We start from the raw sequence: 19,119 nt of genomic DNA, 5'->3' as shown, positions 1-19,119 counted from the left end.
ATTCTTTCCTTGACTAACCTCCAGTCAGGCTCTTCCGAATCCTCTCGCCAAGTAGACCTGGCCTTCTGGCCTTCTGTGCTCCTCTCTGCATTTGTTCAACTTGGGCAAGAGTCCTGCTACATCAGTTTAGTCAGAATCCCCGCATCCCTCATAGCTGATCATCTTTGATATCTGATCAGGTTCCTCAGCCTGTACCATCCCTCCAAGTGACGTCTGAACATCCTGGCCTATCTTCAGAATCCTTCCTTACCCCTCAGGTTTCCCCTGAATGATTTTCCATCCACCTACCCTCCATTCTACTCCTTGACAGTTCCCACTTTTCCTGCTCGAATTAGGAGCTGAGCCTCATCTCTCATCTTTTACAAAACCCCATTGTATTGTAATAGCCCCCCTTACATCAAATCTTAGTGTTCTTTTTTTTTTTTCTTAAGATTTTTTTTGATGTGGACTGTTTTTTAAAGCCTTCTTTGAATTTGTTACACTATTGCTTCTGTTTTTTTATGTTTTGGTTTTTTTGGTTGCAGGGTATGTGAGATCTTAGCTCTCTGACCAGAGATCCAGCCTGCACCCCCTCTCCTGCCACCCCACATTGGAATATGAAATATTAACCACTGGACCAGCAGGGAAGTTCCTGTCTTACTGTTTTTAGGGTGTCCCTGTTAGCTCAGCTGGAAAAGAATCCGCCTGAAATGTGGAAGACCTGGGTTCAGTCCCTGGATTGGGAAGATCCCCTGGAGAAGGAAATAGCAACCCACTCCAGTATTCTTGCCTGGAGAATCCCATGGACTGAGGAGCCTGGCAGGCTACAGTCCATAGGGTCGCAAGAGTCAGACACGACTTAGCAACTAAACCACCAGCAAATATCATGAATTATTTTTTCCTTAATAGTACCATTCTCTAGCGTACCTCCAGTAAGGCTTTTGTATGAAAATATCAGAATCTCAGAATCTTTATCCCCCTCAAGACTTCTCCCGTTCATATTTGAGTCTTCTTTTCAACAGAACAAACCAATTCCCAAGCCCTCATGAGACAAGGAACTCTCTCTACCTTCTATAAGATCCAAATGCCTTTGCAGGCAGTTCTAATAATTAGAAAGCTTTAAAAAATAATAGCCAACATTTATGTAGCTCTTTATTTTTTACAGAGTATATCTATAGATCTTATTTCTCCTGAGCCCAGCAAAATCTTGCTAAGGCAAATCTTATTACTATCCCCTTTTTACGGAAGAACAACTCCAAGAAAATCAAAGGAATTAAGCAACTTGCCCAAGATTACTTAAGAGATTGAAATTAGAGATATATATCACTGAATTGGCCCAGTGATAATATATATATATATATATATATATATATATATACACATATACATATATATATTTGGGGCTAAGGAGTGTTTAAGAAAACTGAGTTCAGATAACTTTAGTCTTCTTCATCATGCCACTGCATCCTTTTATTTTATTTTCAATGGATCACTTCACACATTTCAGTCACTTTTCTGGCCCCTGGAGACAATTTGACTTCAAGACAACTCATAAATGGTAGAAACATGCTTACTTTGGAGTCCTTGGGTATTCTGGTATACCATGCGTCGACCTAAAAAATATCCACGACCTAAAAGTTGAGAGTTATGTTGTATTCTGTGGGAATTTTTAAGATTGGAAGCCAGCATCTCAAATAACCCTGAGAGAAATGCCCAGAGGAGGTGAGGAGGAGATGAAGGGAGGAGCCAGGTTAGATAGAGGTTTTGTAACAAGGGGGAGGTAATCTGAACATCAAAAGATTATTGTGAATTAAGGAAAACCAGATATCCCAAGTTAAGGGATTTAGTGCTTTTCTGCATATAATAAGATGCAAGAATCTGGACTCACTGAAACCATTCCTGCCAGATACACTTCACCTATCTGGGCCAATTTCGTGTGTTTTTCACATCCTGAGTGCCCTTGGGCTCACTGTAGGGAGCAGCTGCCGTTGACGGCTGCTAGATGGCAAGTGTTCCTTCCTTCCCGAGTTCCCTCAGGCTCAACAGCTGATGTTGGAGCGGGGGACAATCTCTTAAGACTGTGGCATCTCTTGTTTACTGATATGGAAGGAAATATTCCATTTCTCACATGCTGTTTGTTTTTTAATTCTTACCTCTGTCCTATATCTAGGTCACACCATGAGTCAAAATATCTACCTTACGTGATAACATGTTACTTATTCCAGAACACCTGTCCCCTGCAACTTCTTTCCCCAGGTTATACTTTCCAACCCTTCTATCCTCCTTTCCGGCTGTGTGTAATGCTGTGATTTATAATAAGCAATCTGTATTTGGTCTTTGTTTCCTTTCCGGCACAGAGTTCCTCAAACCTTTGCAATTTCCTAGGTGATGGGACCAATAAAGGTGTTTTTGTTATGTTAATGAGGTGACTTTTGGACCACACCTAAGGTGACCCGCTGGTTGCCAGGAGGACAAACCCTGTAATTGGAGGATTGGAATTTCCTCAAGGGGGAGGAATGATGGGATGGAGGTTAAGTCCACGGCCAATGGCCAGTGATATAATCAATCATGTCTATGCAATAAGGCCTCCAAGAAAACCTGAAGGACAGGGTTCAGAGAGCTTCTTGCTTGACGGACACAAGGAGATTGTTGAAGAGGGGAGCCTGCAGAAAGCATGCAAGATCTCTACTTTCCCCCCACACCCTATCTCCCCCCAGCAGATACCCTCTGCATCTCTTTCACTTGTCTGTTTCTGGGTTACATTTTTCTTATAACAAACCACTAATCTAGTGAGTACATTAAAATGTTTCTCTGAATTCTGCGAACTGCTATTGCTGCTGTTCAGTCGCTCAGTCATGTCCAACTCTTTGCAACCCCATGGACTGCAGCATGCCAGGCTTCCCGGTCCTTCACTGTCTCCTGAAGTTTGCTCAAACTCTTGTCCATTGGGTCGGTGATGCCATCCAACAATTTCATCCTCTGCCACCCGCTTCTCGTCCTGCCCTCAATCTTTCCCAGCATCAGGGTCATTTCCAATGAGTCAGCCCTTCGCATCAGGTGGTTAAAGTATTGGAGCTTCAGCTTCAGCATCAGTCCTTCCAATGAATATTTAGGGTTGATTTCCTTTAGGATTGACTGGTTTGATCTTGCAAACAAATTAAACCCAAGGTGGAGGGGAGTGGCGTTGGAAACTGTCTTTTAGCCAGTTGGTCAGAAGCACAGGTAACAAACTGCACTCGGGATTGACATCTGGACTGGGGACGAGTTGGGACAGGCTTGTGGGACAGAGCCCTGTGGGATCTGATACTATTTCCAGGTAGATAGTGTCAGAATTGAGCTGAATTGGAGAAGGAAATGGCAACCCACTCCAGTGCTCTTGCCTGGAGAATCCCAGGGATGGGGGAGCCTCGTGGGCTTCTGTCTATGGGGTCGCACAGAGTCTGACACGACTGAAGTGACCTAGCCACAGTCAGACGTTTAGCTGGTGTTGAAGTGTGTGGTGGTGTGGGAAGAATCCCCTTAAGTTAGAATAAAGTCAGCATCATGCTGTGGTTACATGTTTGAGTATTACATTGGGTCCACTGACCTGGATGGACTCCATGCATGTGTGCTAAGTCACTTCAGTTGTGTCTGAATTCTGTGCCACCCTATGGGCTCCTCTGTCCATGGGATTCTCCAGGCAAGAATACTGGAGTGGGTTGCCATGCCCTCTTCCTGGGGAATCTTCCTGACAGAGGGATTGAACCAGCAGCTCTTAAGTCTTCTGAATTGGCAGGCAGGTTCTTTACCACTAGCGGCAGCTGGAAATAAACTCCAGTTTGGTAATAATGCTCTTAAAGATGATTCTAGACTCAACCCTAAAAAGGAACAAAATTGGGTCATTCGTAGAGACATGGATGGACCTAGAGACTGTTATACAGAGTGAAGTAAGTCAGAAAGAGAAAAGCAAATATCATATATTAACATATACAGTCTGTGGAATCCAGAAAAATAGTACGGATGATCTTATTCGCAAAGCAGAAATAGAGACACAGACGTGGAGGACAAACATATGCATCTCAAGGGAGGAAGTGGCGGGGTGGAATAAATTGATGGGGAGATTGGGATTGATGTATATACACTATTTATACTATGTATAAAATAGATAACTAATGAAAACATCTTGTATAGCACAGGGAACTCTACTCAATGCTCTGTGGTGACCTGAATGGGAAGGAAATCCAACAAAGAGGAGATACATGTATACATATAGCATACATATACATATAGCAGAATCACTTTGTTGTACAGCAGAAACTAACGCATCGATGTAAAGCAACTGTACTCTAATATCAATTCAATAAAAAAATAAAGTCTGTTGTTGGAGCCCACAAACAAACAAACAAAATGTTCCAGAACTTAAGATAATCTGGATGTGATCTGATCAGAGTAGAGTAGTTTAACTAAAGCCCACTGAATTCCAAATCCCCACAATTCAGGTTTTATGTTTGGACACATAACTCCACAGATCTCTTAAGTGTTTAAGAATTCTACTCAACCAGGATAAAAGAGGCTCATGAGAGCGTGTGTTTCTACTTTATTATCTCTCTTAAAGTTTATGTCTTCAAATATGGTCTGGTTATGAGTTAACAATACAAGAACAATCAATAACAGACTCTGAAAAGGAGAGCTCACAACATGTCTATAAAATGAAATTAGCATCATAAAACGACTATGGATTCTGTTTTATTTATTTATTTTGCCTTGGCAAAGGGTGTGGTTATCTTTGTGCACCTAAATTAAAATTGCAGTGTTTTTGGAGTCTGAGTGACTTTTTGGAGGGGGCTGAGCAGAATTCTAGCATTATTTGGGGCCAGCTGCACTGCCTCTGTTTGCAGGAAGAACGTAACAAGAGCTAACGAGTGTCTGGGACTTCCTGTGTGGCTGTAACTGTGCAAAACCTGATACAGATATTTTCTCATTTCATCCTCAGGACAGCCCAGAGGAGGTAGATACAATGACTGAGTCGCTTGCCCAAGGTCATGCATCTCTTCGGAGGGATGGCCAGCAAGTGAGCCCTGGCAGTGAGCTTTCTCAATAATAATGTGACTGTTCGCTCTTCACTCTGCCTGATGTCTGAGCTTATCACCCAGTTGGTTCTGAATTTGAGCAGGGAACAAAGAGAACCTTTTTTGGAGGTGGACCATTTTTAAAGTCTTTGTTGAACTTGCTACAATATTGCTTCTGTTTTATATTTTGGCATTTTGACCAGGAGGCATATGCAACCTTAGCTCCCTGACCAGGGATCGAACCTGCACCCTCTGCATTGGAAGGTAAAGTCTTAACCGTTAGACTGGTCAGGGAAGTCCCAAGAGAAACTCTACTTCTGCAAATACTCACACTCTCAGCAGAAGAGCCTGGAGAGGAGCACAGGTTAGGGATTTATTTCTGTCCCCTGCAACACCATAACTTTCTGTTTCCTGACTGAGATCCATCCTAAACTCCAGACCATTATGAACACCACTGCCACCCCTCCCCCCCAACTAAAGTCCCAGAATAAGCATTATTTTTGTTGTTTAGTTGCTCAGTCATGTCCAATTCTTTGCCACCCCATGGACTATAGCCCCCAGGCTCCTCTGTCCATGGGATTTCCCAGGCAAAAATACCGGAGTGGGTAGCCATTTCCTTCTCCAGGGGATCTTCCCCACCCAGGGACGGAACCCAGGTCTCTTGCATTGGCAGGCAGATTCTTTACCGCTGAGTCACCAGGGAGAAACATTATTAGCTGTTTTAAAAATTATAGGGAAAGAAGAGGAAGAGGGGTGCCGACTAAGGAAAATGTTAGCAATCTAATTTTATAAGACTTATTTTGTCACCTCATTAAAAATGTTTCTTTTGAGGCACAAGTTCAGGAAATCTAGGCAGAGTCTCAGTCTTATAAAGGAACATGGAAGGGCCATTGATTTTTTTTTTTTTTTTAATATCCCATGTATTTCTTAAATAAGGTAATGAGCAATTTTGTCAACTGCCTTAGAGGATGTGGCCGGGCAGACTATTAGTGAAACATGAAGTGATTCTTTGAGAAGTACACTTTCAAACACCGTTCATAAATATCTGCTGAGGCTTTCGTGGGCTCGTCAGTTGTAAATGCTTCCAGTGACTTTCCTGTGGGAGACGCCTTTTATACTGCCTGGTGGCCCTAATGGAGAACCATTTGGAGGGATTCTTTCCCACACATTGACAACTTGGCTCAAGGAGGAAAGGCCAGAAACCATTTAAAGCTGTTGACGTAGCTTTTTTTAATGGAACTAATAACACTTGCTCTTGAAATGTCATTGCTTATAGTTTCCCATAGACAGTGATTATACATCTAGTATGTGTACAGGTGATGTGGTCTGGGGTGAGTCTCCATGGCGCCTCCTTCTCTTGCCATTGTGATTTTCCAGTTATGTTTCCAGAATGTCCTGTTAACCGTTTCCCACCTCCTTGTTCACTCTCCCTGAGAAGTGTAAGTAGGCGGGTGAGCACCGTCTTTTATGGGCCAGCAAAGCATGGCATTCCTTTGAGCTCTTGTGTCCTTCTTGTTCCCTGTGATCACTGGTGACTCCTTGTCAAAAAGCAGAGTTTGTCTTTGTTTCCCTAGGAGATCTGGGATGAAGGCAGAGGGCCCAGAATAAAGTTCAGGCGCTGGACAGAAGTGGAATCTGATTGGGTCTCACTGTGACTCTGCAGAAAAAACAGGACAGAGTTGCTCTAGCGAGAACCTTTATTCTCCTGCTCCATCCACTCTTTTTAAAAAACTAATTCATTAATGAGTTCTTGGTTGGGCTGGATCTTCATCGCTACGCACCTCGTTGCCGGGAGTGGGGCAAGCTCTAGTTGCGGTGCTCTGGCTCCTTGGTGTGGTGGCTTCTCCTATTGCGGAGTACGGGCCATACGGTGCTTGGGCTTCAGTAGCTGAGGCTCTTGAGCTTAGTTGCTCCACTGCATGGGGGATCTTCCTGGACCAGGGATTGAACCTGTGTCCCCTGCATTGGCAGGCAGCTTCAACTTAACCACTGGACCACCAGGAAGTCCCTCCATCCACTCTTACTTCTATGGTGAAAACCACTGAGAATCCATGGCCTTTTTGTCCCCCTCCAACGATGTGCATGGGACCTAAGTCTCTGATTTCCTGCTCTCATCTTAACATGGTGGGTGTGTGCAGGGACCCTGGACTCTGATGGTTCAGGTTCAAATTCCTGCTTCTACCTCATGTTGGAGCACTTCAGCCTCTTCACCTTAACCTCTCTATTCCTGGATTCCTTCATTCACAAGATAGCAATAATAGGTCTAGCGTTAGCAAGTTCTAAGCCAGTAGTGCCATGAAACCAAACAGACCAGAATTTGAACTTTATCATTGCCAGTTACTAATTTTCTAACCTTGAATATACTGAGTCTGTAAAATTGGTGTATTAATAACAATATTATCGATTCTATAGGATTTGGGTTGAGGATTGATGATCTATGCTCTGTACTTAGGACAGTGCTTAGCATATGTGCACTCAACAAATAATAATATATATATATATATCTTTAACTTTTTATTTTTATTGGAGTATAGTTGGTTAACAATGTTGTGATAGTTTCAGGTGGACATCAAAGAAACTCAGTCATACATATACATGTGTCCATTCTCCCCCAAATTCCCCTCCTTCCAGGCTACCACATCACATTGAGCAGAGTTCCCTGTGCTAGACAGCAGGTCCTTGTTGCTCATCCATTTTAAATATAGCAGTGTGAACATGTCCACCTAAGCTCCCTAACTATCCCTCCCCCTCAGTCTTCCCCTACAACAACCATAAGTTCGGTCACTCAACAAATAGTACTTTTTTCTTTCTTTTTGGCCTTACTGCATGGCTTAGGGAATCTCAGTTCCCTGAACAGGGATGAACCTGGGCCCACTGAGTCCTAGCCACTGGACCACCAGGGAATTCTCAAATGGAAATTTCATTTAATGATCAATTGTTGTTAGTTTATTTATTTATTTAATCTAAGAGCATGGTGGCGGTGGTTTAGTCACTAAGGTGTGTCTCACTCTTGGGATCCCATGGACTGTAGCCCGCCAAGCTCCTTTGTCCATGGAGTTTTTCAGGCAAGAATACTGGAGTGGGTTGTCATTTCTTTCTCCAGGGTATCTTCTGGACTTGGGGATTGAACGCAAGACTCCTGCATTGCAGGCAGATTCTTTACAGTCTGAGGCACCAGGGAAGCCCCACTAGCATGGTGGTGGCATCCAATTTGACACCAGGGAGCTTAGTGGAGGAAGTACCACTAACTTCAGTCAAATAGAGGGGCTGCTGGCCTTTGGGGAAAACAGGGGAGGGGACGCAGGGAGAAGGGGAGGGGCAGCGATCACCGAGCTGAGAGTATCTGGGGAAGCTGCCGCCAGAATGTCTACAAACAGGCGCCCTGTGTGCGCCACCTCTAGCCCAGGGACGTCTGAAAACCACAGCTAATCATCGACCTCCACCGCACCGGTTCCAGGTTGAAACGTGAGCCCCATAGGTGCCAAGATCATGTTCACAAGCCCCACCGGCCCCCGGCGGCGCGGGCTTGAGGCCAGAGCCTGCACAGACTGTGAGAGCAGCTCGCAGGCTGTAACAGAGGCAGCCTTAACTCCCATCCCAGGGCGGAGTGGGAGTGTGTGTGCGCGCTGGGATACACACCGGCCGGCTCACGTTTATAATGTGCCACCGTCTGTCTCTCCAGGAGGAATGGATTAATAATTTACGTAAGGCATTTAATTAAAAATATGTCATCACCTCATTAATGTCTTCTCTGAGGATGCATCATTATTCTCTTACGCTAATACAAGTGATGAGCCCGCCCGCCCACGCAGCCACATGCTCGCCTGTGGCTGCAGGTGCGAAAGGAGGGGGCGGCCTGAGAGTGGGGAGGGGGCTGCTGTCATCTGGCCCCGGTAGTTTCTACTCCAATGTGTCAAGAAGGACTACCTTCCCCTCCACTCTCCCTGTTCGATTTCTTTTCCGAGCTCAGCCCTGTAACGGTCAGACCCTGGCCCCCGTGGTGGGGAGTCAGGGTCCCGTTGCCTCTGACGCCCTGGGTCCTTCTGAACAGCATCTCTCCACTAGCTCAAGAGAGGGTGTGGAAGCCCCACAGCGGGACAGTCCCCAGCCCCACGTTTCCTTTCCAATGTAAGTACAAGGAAGCAGAAAGGAGCACAGAGGGGCCCCAGAAGAAGGGCCATGAATTATGCATCTCTCAGTCCAGGCTCACAGCGCCTCCTCTTTTCTATCCTGAAAGGCAGCCAGTGGGAAAGGCGCCTTATTCACTGGTTGAATTGCTGCATATGAATGGCTAGGGGATCCATTTCAAAGCCGCTGCTTAGAATGTGCCTATTAAAAAAAAAAAAAGCAGTCCAATTTATTTCAGAAGCTCCACTAGAAATGAATGAGGGCTCTTGCCTCTCTGCTGGCTATTAAAAAAGCTTCACTTCTCACAGAGCAACTGTTTTAATTAAATCAATAATTATGTTTTATTGAATTCAGTGCTCTTCTACCAAAAAATCAGCACAGAGCCTCTCGCTTTTTGAAAACTTAATTTAGGCCAGTAGTGGGTTGCTGGAGGGAGGGTGACTGGGGAAGGAGGGGTTGGGGGAGAGAATAGGGGCAGAAAGGGGCTATTTCCTTTACCTGTTACGATGTATCCTTCCACTTCCCTCGTCCCCCCTCCCCTCCCCCTCCAATTTACTCAACCAGCAGTTGAGAAAGGCACCCATGGGAGTCCCCTTTCAGTTCATCCAAGAAGGGGGTAGATTTCAGGGCCTTGAGACAACCAGCAGAAGTGTTCCGGTCTTCGCTCTTTCTGGCTGCTTTTAGCTGAAGGCTGCCTCTAGCTTATTTCTCCATATTTAATAATGGGTAGAGCCTTTGGTCGGAGAAGGCAATGGCAACCCACTCCAGTATTCTTGCCTGGAAAATCCCATGGACAGAGGAGCCTGGTAGGCTGCAGTCCATGGGGTCACGAAGAGTAGGACACGACTGAGCGACTTCACTTTCACTCTTCACTTTCATGCATTGGAGAAGGAAATGGCAACCCACTGCACTGTTCTTGCCTGGAGAATCCCAGGGACAGCGGAGCCTGGTGGGCTGTCTGTGGGGTCGCACAGAGTCGGACACGACTGAAGCGACTTAGTAGTAGTGGAGCCTTTGGTGGAGAAGGCAATGGCACCCCACTCCAGTACTCTTGCCTGGAAAATCCCATGGATGGAGGAGCCTGATGGGCTGCAGTCCATGGGGTCACTAAGAGTCAGACACGACTGAGTGACTTCACTTTCATTTTTCACCGTCATGCATTGGAGAAGGAAATGGCAACCCACTCCAATGTTCTTGCCTGGAGAATCCCAGGGACGGGGGAGCCTGGTGGGCTGCCGTCTATGGGGCAGCACAGAGTTGGACACGACTGAAGCGACTTAGCAGCAGCAGAGCCTTTGGTGCCTGTTTTTTTTCTTTTTAAACTGCATGTTTAGGCTAGGTTAGGGTGGCACTAGTGGTAAAGAACCCTCCTGCCAATGCAGATTGGAGAGACTCAGGTTTGTCGGGAAGATGCCCTAGAGGAGGGCATGGCAACCCACTCCAGTATTCTTGCCTGGGAAATTCCATGGACAGAAAGGAGACTGGTGGGCTACAGTCCGTAGGGTCGCAGAGAGACAGACACTACTGAAGTGACTTTGCACAGGGATTATTGCAGTAGCCTCCTAACTGGATTTCCTCCTTGTGTTCTGGGGTCTCCCTTAACTTCAGACTCTTAAGTTAAGCTGTCTGAAAAGTAGATCTGATCCCATTACCTTTCTCCTTGCCGACTGCAACTGCCCGCTCCGCCCCCCCCCACCCCCGCCACCCAAAAACTGTACAGTGTGAAAGTTAAGAGTTAATGTCTTATTTAGTGGACATTCTGAAAACTTCAAGCTTGGGAAGACTAGACTCTCATATCACTCTAAGGGACTGCTCCAAAGAGGCAAGGGAGGAGCCAGGACATATAGGAGATTTTGCAACGAAGACCAGGTAGTTGGGAACATCAAAAGATTACTGACAAAAAAAACTAGACATCTCAAGTTAATGAATTTAGTGCTTTTCTATAGGAAGATGGAGGGGCTTCCCTGGCAGCTCAGTGGTGAAGAATCTGCCTGCAGTGCAGGAGATGCAGGAGACTTGGGTTTGATCCCTGGAGTTTGATCCCTGGGTTGGGAAGATTCCTTGGAGAAGGAAATGGCAACCCACTCCAGTGTTCTTGCCTGGGAAATCCCATGGACAGAGGAGCCTCGTGGGCTACAGTCCTTGAGGTTGCAAAGAGCTGGAAATGACTGTGTGATTGAACACATAGGAGCATGGAAGAGTCTGGGCTCCCTGAAATCATTCCTTTGATGTGCACCTCAGCTCTCTGGGCCAGTGTCCAGTGTTTTCTCATCCTGAGTTTCCTCAGCATGCGCTGTTGTGGGGGCGGCTGCAGCATCTGACTGCTAGATGGGGGGCGGCGAGGCATCCTGCCTATTGATTCCACCTGGGCTCACCATCAGGGTAGCTGTAACATGATGGCTTGATGGCTGCAAATCCTTTGGTTACTGGAGTGGCAGGCAACATTTTTCATTCGCATCCGTTGTCTCTTCCACGACTGCCCATTGTTCTAGGTTACAAACTCATTTGCTTAATCCAAGCTGGGCAGGTAACATAAATGAGTGAGCAGGCAGCATGGGGCCTGTGACAAACTGAAGAGAAGCATTCCGTGGTCTAAAAGGTGTGGCTGAAGGTCAGACAGTTCAGTTGTTCAGTCGTGCCCAACTCTTTGCGACCCCATGGACTTCAGCACACCGGGTTTCCCTGTCCATCACCAGCTCCTGGAGCTTGCTCAAACTCATGTCCATTGAGTCGGTGATGCCATCCAACCATCTCAACCTCTGTCATCCCCTTCTCTCACCTTCAATCTTCCCCAGCATCAGGGTCTTTTCCAATTAATCAGCTCTTCGAAACAGGTGGCCAAAGTATTGGAGCTTCAACTTCAGCATCAGTCCTTCCAATGAATATTCATGACTGATTTCCTTTAGGATGGACTTATTTGATTTCCTTGTAGTCGAAAGGACTCTCAAGAGTCTTCTCCAACACCACAGTTCAAAAGCATCAATTCTCTGGCGCCCAGCTTTTTTATAGTCCAACTCTCACATCCATACATGACTACTGGAAAAGCCATAGCTTTGACTAGATGGACTTTTGTCAGTAAAGTAACGTCTCTGCTTTTTAATATGCTGTCTAAGTTTGTCATAGCTTTTCTTTCAAGGAGCAAGTGTCTTTTAATTTCATGGCTGCAGTCACCATGTGCAATGATGTTGGAACCCAAGAAAATAAAGTCTGTCACTGCTTCCTTTGTTTCCCCATCTATTTGCCATGAAGTGATGGGACTGGATGTCATGATCTTTGTTTTTTGAATGTTGAGTTTTAAGCCAGCTTTTTCACTCTCCTCTTTCATCTTCATCAAGAGGCTCTTTAGTTCCTCTTCACTTTCTGCCATAAGGGTGGTGTCATCTGCATATCTGAGGTTATTGATATTTCTCCCGGCAATCTTGATTCCAGCTTGCACTTCATCAAGTCTGGCATTTCACGTGATGTATTCTGCATATAAATTAAATAAGCAAGATGACAATATACAGCCTTGACTGTACTCCTTTCCCAATTTGGAACCAGTCAGTTGTTCCATGTCCAGTTCTAACTGTTGCTACTTGACCTGCATACAGGTTTCTCAGGAGGCAGGTATTCCCATCTCTTTAAGAATTTTCCACAATTTGTTGTGATCCACACAGCCAGAGGCTTTGGCATAGTCAATGAAGCAGAAGTAGATGTTTTTCTGTAATTCTCTTGCTTTTCCTATGATCCAGCGGGTTGGCAATTTGATCTGGTTCCTCTGCCTTTTCTAAATCCAGCTTGAACATCTGGAGGTTCTTGGTTCATATACTGTTGAAGCCTAGCTTGGAGAATTTTGAGCATTACTTTGCTAGCATGTGAGCATTACTTTGCTAGTTAAGCTCCCACTAGGCAGCTAAGCTGCCCTGTGGAAACAGCCCCATGTTGCCAGCTATTTTTTTTGCCCCCCGACAAAGCCTGGAAATCTTGACTTTTCTGTGAAATCTGTCAAGTTTTAAATATTGTCTACTGTGTTAAATAAAATAATTTGTTCAAAATATTCACTATACCGTCTTACCAGGAAGAGCTATATTACCAAGCCCATTGACATGGGACTTGGTTACATGCCATGGCTGCCCAGTGAAACGAGGGTGAATTTGACGTATGTCATTGTTGGCCAATGAAATGAGGGTGAATTTGATGTGTGTGGCTGAGCAGCAGCTTTAAGGACCGTTGCCGGGGATGTTGCATCATTTTTTGTCCTGTGCTCCAAGAATGCACACCCCACCCAGACAGGCTCTGTTCCCTCGGCTTGTGTGTCAGAATAACAGTCTGTGGAGTTAAGCTGGCATCAACCTTCAACAGACATGGTCATGAGCAAGAAAGAAAGTGCAATGTTGTTGAAAGCCACCGAGATTCTGGGTCCTTTGTTACTGTACGCACACTAAGTGATGCCTTGACTAACTGAAAAACTATTTTGAAAGCCTGGTGAAAATTAACGACTATAAATCTATGTCATCAATTTTCAACCTGTGCTTTACAGGACAAAGTCTACTTTCTGATCACGACATGTGGAGCCCTTTCCTAGCTAGGCAGGCTCAACTGCCTTGACCTTGGCCCTCCACTCGCTGTTTCAGCATTCCTTACAGGTCACTTTGCACCATGGGTGTTTTGCATATGCGTGCACAAGCTGTAGTCTTTGTCCCAATTATCCTCCTTCTTCTTTTTGGCTAAATCCTCACCTTTAAGATGCAGCTCAATTTCTACCCTCTTTGAATCCACTGTCTTGCCCTTACTTCACCCTGTTCTTTGGTAGAATTATTCCCCTTGCACTTACTTGCAGAACACACTGTTCATATTTCATATCTCTTATGACTCATGATTGTAATTATAGTTTTTTTTTTTTTCCTTTTTTCTTTGATCTATCTTTCCCCACTAGAATTGTGAGCTCTTTGATGGCAGGATCTGTGCTGGTCTTTACTGCTGATTCCCAACAGTGTTAAGTGAGTGAATGAAAGTTTCCCAAGAAGCAGAGAATGGACCAGTGTGTCTATCAGGGGTCTCACCATAACTGCACATATTCCTGAATATAATAGGTTATACCAAATCTTCAAAAGAAGTCTGAAATGTTCTTAGGCTTTACAAGAATAGAACTTTAGGTCAACCCAGACACATGTTAGGAGAGTGGTTAGAATTTTAATTCAAACGGGGTGCAGAAGTATTCTAAAAGTTTGAAGCACATAGACCAATATTATCTCCCTTGGCCTGCAGCGGCTTGAAGCAGGGTTTCAGTTCCCAGCCAGAGATCGCATTGAGAGAGCTGAATCCGAGCCACCAGACCAATGGTCAGTGACAAGGCCCTGGCCCTTTGGCTCTGCAGAAAAGATTTCCCACAAAGATGCAAAGTGGTGAAAGAAGTAAAGTGCGCAGCAGGAGGAGAGTACAGGACGTGTGGACAGACACGTGGCTGGACTGAGAGAGGGAGTCGCGTCCTCATGGGAGTTTAAATCACTTGCTCGGGGTGTTTCTTCAGGGTTTCCTTTGGCCAGCCATCTTGCTTTGCCTGTTCTGAGTCCATATTTGGTTTACCTCAGAATCCTCCTGTGTGTGTATGCAAGCATTTCTCAGCCCAGATGGATTCCGGGGAAGAGGCTCGTGGGTAAACTTGACATCACTCCCCTTTTGACTCCCAAGGAGCTTTCTAGTCAGGAAGATCTCCTTAATCTCGAAAATGTGAAAGATGTGGTCTCTCTTCTCTTATCTGAGCAGGGCCCAGTCTCCTCTCTTGATTGTTCTGCTAGTGATACTTTGGAGTTTCTCTCCACAGCGAATGAACTCCAGATGCTTTTCCTGGTGGGGGCCCATCTACTTCCTGCCTCGAAGATAACATGGCTTTTATGCCCCTTCAGAAGTTCACGCAAAGGATCATAATGACTAGATCTCATAAGCGGGAGAAATATCATATGTTCATAAAGAGTCTTACTTTTCAGGACAGGAATAAGGGTAGCCTGTGACTTGTGAGGCAAAATGAAAAATTATTTACGTGGAAGAAGCAGCTACCCTAAAGGAATGGTTTAAGACACTTCTTAAACTAGGTGACTCTTCTGGCTTCCACTGGAGTGGGAAATGGCAACTCACTCCACTATTCTTGCCTGGAAAATTCCATGGACAGAGGAACCTGCGGGCTACAGTCCATGGGGCGGCAATAAGTCAGACACAGCTAAGCAACTGGTCATGTGCACGCACCCTTGGCTTCCGTCCTGAACTCTTGAATGTCTCTGTTAGGCAGGCAGGTGGGACCTTTCTTGGTCTGATGAAAGCGGCCCCTTCCAGTGCCTTCAGTAAGCAGAGCTGGTCCTGGAGAGGGGTGGACAGATGTCTGCAGGAACCACAGGGGTCTTCTAGGGACAAAAGGGAACAAGATGTGTGGTTCTTCTCCTGGGAGGTTCTGCAATCTTAGAATCTCTCTTTGTAAAATTATTATTATTATTATTTTAATTTTGGATACACTGTTAGACTAGCAGCAGTTTAGTTTGTAGGCCAGGGAGTGAATTCAGGCCCCTAGCAGTGGAATTGTGAGGTCCTACCCACAGGACTTCCAGGGAATTCCCTGGAACATCTCTCTTGACTTGAGAAAGTTTCTATGGAGATTATTGGAAGGAAAACACTTAGGGGCCCCATAATATAGCTTATCATGAGGGCTGGAGCCAATAACCAGGGCCTAGATGTTTATTCCAGGAGGGTGGGTCTCTGAAGCCTGAAGCTCTTCTGGGCTTAGCCACCCTGATGAAGTGATATTATTTTGAGCTCCATGGCTGAGGGTGTTCTTAAAAAAGCTGTAATCTTGGATATACGAGCCTGGGACTATTGCAGAGTCCCTGGATTTACCCGAGGACATCATTGCAGCAATGGATAAGAACACATCTTCCTGGAGAGAACCAGTTTTCACTAGTGACACTGTTCAGAAACTAGAAAAAATGACCACCCCACACTTGCTAGAGAATCGACCACGGATTATCTACTTCCTCCACCCGGCATTTGGAACAAGGGTTGATTGAACTTTCTGGACTGAATACACTCCTAGTTTCTCAGTTCTTTCACAGGAAGTGACGTGGGTGTGTGATAAGACATTGATTTTCTTGTTAATATTTGCCAGACATGATTCCAGACACTTTTCATGTAATTCTTGGGCTTCGCAGGTGGTTTAGTGGTAAAGAATCTGCCTGCAACGCAGGAGATGCAACACAAGGGATGTGGGTTTGATCCCTGGGTGGGAAGATCCCCTGGAGGAGGGCATGGCAACCCACTCCAGTATTCTTGCCTGGGAAATCCCATGGACAGAGTAGCCTGGGGGCTACAGTCCATGGGGTCGCAAAGAGACAGACATGACTTAATGTCTAAACCATAACAACAACATGCAATTCTTATCACAATTCTATACGGGAGGTAGTCATAATTCTTATTTAACAGACGAGGAACTTGAGGTACAGAGAGGTTAAATAGCTTGCCCAAAGTCACACAGCTGGTAAATTTTTTTTGCACAAGCCTTCAAATCTGGGCATTAACTGGGAAAATAAAAGTAGCCGTGTCTGTCCCTGAAACTAATGAAAAGGGTCATGTGGGTTACATTAAATGTGAAATGCAATTCAGTGATTCAGCTCAATCCAATCCAATTCAATGAACAAATTTATACTGAGCAGCAACTCTTTTTCTATTATTACAATGACTTAGGGATTCAAAGAACAAACTACACCCTTTTGTTCTTGGCCAAAGGCAATTTTAGGCTTTGTTTAGATAGCAATCTGAACTTGGTGGGAAAACTGCGCTTATTTAAAGTTGCTATATGGCAAAACCAATACAATATTGTAAAGTTAAAAAATAAAAAAAACAAGTGTGAAAAAAAAAATAAAGTGAAAGTGAAGTAGCTCAGTCGCGTCCGACTCTTAGTGACCCCATAGACGGCAGCCTACCAGGCTCCCCCGTCCCTGGGATTCTCCAGGCAAGAACACTGGAGTGGGTTGCCCTTTCCTTCTCCAATGCATGAAAGTGAAAAGTCAAAGTGAACTCGCTCAGTCGTGTCCGACTCTTAGCGACCCCGTGGACTGCAGCCTACCAGGCTCCTCCATCCATGGGATTTTCCAGGCAAGAGTACTGGAGTGGGGTGCCATTGCCTTCTCTCGTGTTTATTTAAGGAAATACTATGTTCTGTGTGTTCAGTTGTGTCCGACTCTTTGTGACCCCACGGACTGTCGTCTGCCAGGCTTCTCAGTCCCTAAGATTTTCCAGGCAAGAATACTGGAGTAGGTTGCTATGCCCTCCAGGGGATCTTCCCGATCCAGGGATCCAACCTGAGTCTTTTGTGTCTCCTGCACTGGCAGGCGAATTCTTTACCACTGAGCCACCTGGGAAGCCCCTTATTTAAGAAAAATTGCATTGGAAAAAAAAAAAAGAACAGCCCTTATGATGCCTCCCACATAAGAAAACAAGTAACAACCTTACTGCTGACAGGCATCTGCATAAAAGGAAGCATAAGACAGGGTAGGGCCAGGCATCCCTGCAAGGAAGCGCTCTACAGGCACATGTTTAAAAGCTCCTCTCATTAAGATATTTTCAAACTGTGACCACTGCTGAGAGCTCTCCTGCAGCTCGGAATCCTTCCTTGATGCTAAGTGGGTGCTCAGGAAAATCAGGCTGATTTGCTATCTTTATGGAGTAGCAAGTATATGTGTGTCTTTAATCTGCTTGGTCTGCTCTGACAGAATATCAGAGACTGGGTGGCTAATAAAAAACAGAATTTGTTCATTTCCTTCTCCGTAACTGGGAAGGCTGTTAAGCCCAAGATCAAGCTGTGAGTAGATTCTGTGTCTGGTGAGGACCCACTCCCTGGTGAGCAGACAGCTGTCTTTTCACTTTGTCCTCACATGGCAGAAGGGGTGAGGGAGCTCTCTGGAGTCTCTTTTACAAGGGCACTAATCGCATTCACGAGAGCTCCAACCTCGTGGCCTCATTGGCTTCCAAAGACCCCACCTCCCAAAACCATCACCTTGGGGTTAGGTTTCACCATATGAATTTTGGTGAACAGGTGAAACGTTTGGTGTCACTTCGGTGGGCTCGGAGGAGCTCCAGTACCACAGTGATAGCACAGAAAGAATTCAGTGAGAGGCAAAGTGATAGAGGATGTGATGTGTTAGAATAGGATGCTTGTAAGGCTTATAAGCAGGTGGGCAAGAGGATGCTGTGCTCCTAGAACTTACTGGCTTACAGTTTTATAATCAAAAAGTGGGGACGGGAGAAGACCTTCTTTGTCTTTCTTGAGAGGATGTCATGCTTCCGTCATCAACTCCTCCTCCAGACTGAGCAGGGGAGTTTCCTTGTCCCTACATGGTTTCTTGTTCCTATGTGGTTGAAATAAAACATTGGAATAGATCTGATTCTTGTTTATGGCAGTAACCAATTCAAGTAATTAAGAAGTATCATTGATGAGGGTAAGAGATCATTTGGTGGCTCAGAGGTTAAAGCCTCTGCCTGCAATGCGGGAGACCTGGGTTCAATCCCTGGGTCAGGAAGATCCCCTGGAGAAGGAAATGGCAACTCACTCCAGTATTTTTGCCTGGAGAATCCCATGGACAGAGGAGCCTGGAGTGCTACAGTCCACGGGGTCGCAAAGAGTTGGACGTGACTGAGCGACTTCACTTTCACTTCAGTCCAACAAGTCAGCAGGGCTTCTGAGGTGGCTTAGTGGTAAAAGAATCTGCCTGCGATGTAGGAGATGCAAGAGATGGGGGCTCCATCCCTGGGTCGAGAAGATTCCCTGGAGAAGGGAATGGCAACCCATTCCAGTATTCTTGCCTGGGGAATCCCATGGACAGAGGAGCCTAGTGGGCTACAGTCCATGGGGTCACAAAGAGTCGGACACGACCGAGTGACTGAGTACACACAGATGATTGTTTTTCATGTGTACAGAGAGCATGTCCTAACTTACTGATCT

This window comes from Bos grunniens, chromosome 21 (assembly GCF_055505025.1).
Source record: "Bos grunniens cultivar Pamir isolate PY7600 chromosome 21, Bosgru_T2T1.0, whole genome shotgun sequence".
NCBI lineage: Eukaryota > Metazoa > Chordata > Mammalia > Artiodactyla > Bovidae > Bos > Bos grunniens.
Note: the sequence above shows the minus strand (reverse complement) of the source record.